Source organism: Prosopis cineraria, unplaced genomic scaffold, assembly GCF_029017545.1.
Source record: "Prosopis cineraria cultivar Desert tree isolate PC_DT_omini unplaced genomic scaffold, ASM2901754v1 PC13, whole genome shotgun sequence".
NCBI lineage: Eukaryota > Viridiplantae > Streptophyta > Magnoliopsida > Fabales > Fabaceae > Prosopis > Prosopis cineraria.
In genome coordinates this window covers 32,888,649-32,893,497 of record NW_026555344.1, presented here as the reverse complement: position 1 = coordinate 32,893,497, position 4,849 = coordinate 32,888,649, and positions in this window count along the sequence as shown.

Sequence of the window (4,849 nt, the reverse complement as noted above, 5' to 3'; positions counted from 1 at the left end):
ATATTGTACACTTTTCTTTTACATTTATCATCATATTTTATTGATTTAGACCTTTTTATATATGATTTTAGCGTTGACTTTGATTATAGGCTTATTTGCATTGAGTTTTGGCATTAAGGGCATTTTGGTTATTTTATACATTTTATTGAAATTAATTGTCTTTAATTTGAAATTTCAATTGCTTGACACATTTCACTACCTGGGCAATTTTTATTCTCATTTTTATGATTTTTATTTGGTTTAATTTCATTAAATTAATTCAGTTTTGTTTATTTTGCATTTTAAGCAATGGAGGGCCAATTTTGTAATTTGATCAATTTTTATTTTAAATCATTTTGTTGACTTTTTAGGGGGATTGAGAACGAAAAGGAGAGAAAGAAAGAAAAAAACAGAGAACGCGAACGCTGGAGCTCTGATTTTTGAACCACGTACACGCAATCAATTGGAGGAGTTCGGCCATTCATTCTGACCACCCAGACACGCGATCGCACACCATCGCTCATCTTCTGAGGTTTCAATTAGACGCACAGCCACCAAACAGATTCACGCTCGCCAACGCTCATCTTGCACGGGGTTTCAGTTCGGTCGCGTACTCAAAGCACGAAATCGCTCATCCTCTCTCAGCCGAGTTCGGCTATCAGAGATCACACCGCCACCACCGCACAGCTACTGCACTTCTTCCTGTGGGTTCAGAGTTCATCATCATTGCAGTCATCACTCAAGCTCTCGCATGCAAACGCTCATCACAGTCAGTCGCATCATCATCGCAGATCTCTCCTGAGTTTATTTGGTCGCATATATTGCTCACGCACAGAGTCGCACACTAGCACAGATTCTCCTCTCTGTTTCAGCTCAGTCGCACGCCATTTCCAAACTCATTCCTTCAAGTGTACTTCCATGGCAGCTTTTTGTGGACGTCTCCCTCAATCAGTTGTTGAAGAGATTGGAATGAGGAGCTGAATTTCTTTTAGAGTCTTCAAGGGAGATGAAACTTTCATTTGAGTTTCCTTAATTTCTTTCCAATTCAATTTTGTTGCAATTTACCTCTGAGTTCTCTGACTATATTGTTGTTATTGACTTGATGATTCATGGTTGATTTCATTCCTCAAGAGACTTAGATGTTATGAATTGGCTCTTTAATTGGATGATGCACATTATATGTTTTAATTTATGCTTCAATGGTTATTGTTGTGTAAATGCTAATCTATCCAATTCTTGTGGTGAAATCTAAATAATTTAGCTTCTATTTAGGTTTTAAATTGAAGTTAAATGCTTAATTCTTCATTAGTTCTAAGTGTTAGAATATAGTAAAAGCAAAGTAATGTCTAATTCTTGAGTCAAGTCTTAGTTTGGCATCATTTTTATAGGGATTATGTCTTGGTCTAAGCCATAATCACTTAGTCCTAATGATAATTAGGAATTTTACTTAATGTCAAATGAGTTGCAAGAACTGAATGAATTAAACTTATGATTCTATGATGATGAAAGTGAATTCAAACTTTGAAGAACTCACTTGTTTGTTTAGTTAAATCAATTTCACTTTATTTCACATTTTTTATATAAAATTCAAAAAATTAAAAATACTTTTCTTCTTGATTTTTGTCAAACCAATAGTGACTTTAAGTTGTAAAATGGTGTTTATGAATTGAACTTAGTTGTTTAAGTTTGCTCCCTTAAGATTTTAATAACCTAGGATATACTTAACTACATTTTAATTTCTTTGAGAAGCTTGATATGACTAGAGCTTTTCACCTTCCTTATGTGCAACCCTAAGGCTGGTAATATGGAGCCACTTTTTCATAGAGTGATGAGTTGGGTTGGGCAATAATGTTCTAGATTCTTTTGATTTAACTTCTCATTGTCTTCTTTTCTACATTTTTGTCGATCCTAGTTGCATTGTTTTTCTCCTTTTTCCAAGGTTTTGGTTTTTGGGCATCTAAAGTGGAAAATATGCCTGCACTGCAATTGGGTTGCTTCTTCCCCTTTTACCAGTGGATCCATGCATATCAGACGAGCAGAACTGTCAAATGACCATAATATGCCATAATCAATTTGCTTTGATTGCTTGTCAAGATCCATTAGAAGATCAATCACCTCATCTAAGGGGAGGAAACTTTGGCAACGGGTTAGGCAAGTGGGCTTGTCCCTTTCAACTAGCTTCTCGCATATTTATAATAATACTGAACCATTGTATTTTATTTTTTTGGGCTCTGTGGGCTTTTTAAATAAATAGCATTATGACTTCAAGAGTTAACACTAGAGGTCTCACATAGAAGCAATACAGTACAATGACATTTTCGAGTCAGTTGAGATTTAAAGACTCATTCATCTTATTCTTTTGTTTCATTTAAAGATATGGACTTCCATTTATCTAGTTAGGGTGAGAGTGCATTGAAATTTAAAGATTTTGTTCTGGATGTTATTTGCCATTAGGTTGTTTTTCATTGTATTATTGTAGCCATGCAGGCCATCATCAATTACAACAATAAGCCTTTTGAGTTTATGGAGTTTCTTCAATTTTGAATCTATTGAAAATCGTTGGGTTTCAATGTTTGGCTATAGGTCTTGTGTATGTTGCTAATATTTGTTAGGTCTTGTCATCATTGTCATCATCATCATATATATGTGCGCGCGCACATATGCATGTATGTATTCTATTGAAGCAGCTTTGATACCATGTTTAAACATCTACCTTGTTTACATTATAAAACAATATTAGCTAAATCATTATAAAAAGATATAATAACACCCATTGTTATAAATTTTAGGGCTGTACAAAAGTCCTTCAGTTCTGTCCATGAAAGAGACCATACTTTGATCAGGTTAAAATTTTGTCCTGTCCGTCCTTTGTGCAACGTTAATAAATTTATAAGATTTACCTTTAGAATATCTACCTTATTTTTTTATAGGTCAAATGAAATTTTTTTTCTTATACTATAGTCTAAAAGTCTTTGAGTTCCTAAACTTATATTTAATGCAATGTTACCTTTCAACATTTAAAAATGATAAAATGATATCCCAATTATTAATAAATATTAATTTTAATCATTAGATAACTATAAAATAATAGAAAATGATTAAAAAACTACTAATAAATACCTTTCAAGAAAATTAATACTGATTAAATTTTATAAATTGCAAATAAATACTAAGAGACAAATGTTATTTCTTTCCCATGTAAAAGACAAAAATAATATTTTAACTAACCACTTTGACCACTTACCATTTTAACAAAAAATACATTATATTTTTTAAAACATCAATAATTTTATATAAAAGAATTTAAATATTATCTTTATTTACAATTTTTCAAATATAATTTGTAAGTTAACTTTTGAAATTTACAGACCCTCCAAAAATTGTGACCTAACTATGTGAATTAAAAATCCAATTTTCTGGCAAATAATAATATTTGAGTTTATAAAAAGTATTCATATATAAATTTTGAATACACTAATTAAGCTGTTAATTTGAAAAAGAGGATTTATAAATTTTGGAAAAATATTTATATACAATAATTATAATATTGAAATAATAATATTTTAATAAGATATTATTGAAAAAAATATTGTTTTTAATTATTTACCTGTGTTTGCCAATAATGATGATGCAATAATTACCTAGTAGAAGGTCAAGTTCTTCGTCAAAATTGAATTTTAGTTTTTTACATGTAAAAGAAATGACATTTGTCTCTTGGTATATATTTGTAATTAACAAACTTAATTGATGTTAATTTTTTTATATAGTACTTATTTGTAACTTTGGGTCATTTTCTATGATTTTTAGGGCAAGAGTATTGAAAAGATGCTTTATAAAATTGAGGTACCAAACTAAAATATCATATAAAATTAAAAGAACAAAATTACACTTTAGCAAAACAAAAAATATTATTAAAAATTAAATTCAATAAAAATAAGAAATAAATATATAATTTTAAAAAAAATAATAATTATTATATAATTTTAAAGAAAAAATAAATAATTATAATATGCAAGAAGTTTAATACGTGTGCTTATGTATGTTTGTATGTATGTATGTATGTATGTTATAATTTATAAATTTAGAATGTAATTTATTTTATATTTCTTACTTGTTTACCAATTATATGCATGAATTAGAGACGGTTTCTGTATTTAGAGATATTTATAGATCGCCTTTTAATAAAATTATCATATTGATAGTGAGATTTAATAAAATGATTTAGTAGGTTATATGCCAAATCCTTAACAATTGAACGTGGAGATGCTCAGAACTGAAGGAAGAAAGAAGGATTATTAGCTTTTGAGCACTTTCACACAGGCAATAATCTCTTATCCCCAATTACTTTATCCTCTCGGATAAGCTTAGCTGCTTAATTTGGTGTTAAATAATGATTCCATAAATGATTTTGTGGCTGAGCTTGATAATCTTCAGTTCAGTTCAGTTCATTGTGTTTTCTATGTGAGGTTGCTATGGAGAATTGTAAGTTGCTTTAACTTGCTTCAGGTCTGCAAGTTTTAGGTGTTATTATCTGCTTGTCCATGTAATGTTTGATAAAATGCTTGAAAGAAATTTGCTTGGCACAATCCATAATGGGTGTTCAGGTGTGGCCGAAAGCTTTGTTTGGATAGAAGGAAAAAAATATGAGAAAAAGATAGGAAAGGAAGAAATTAGAATGAAAAATTTTAAAAAATAGTAACTTTTTAAAAATATTTTTAAGTTAATTTTCATGAACCTTTGGATACTTCATTTTGCTGTGAAAATGACATTGATACTTGCATTGCTGGTTTTAGTTATAAAAGCTAGTGCCTCATGCTAGAACCTTTTGTGGCGGAAAGGATTAGTTTGTAGAATCATCTTGTAAATGGAA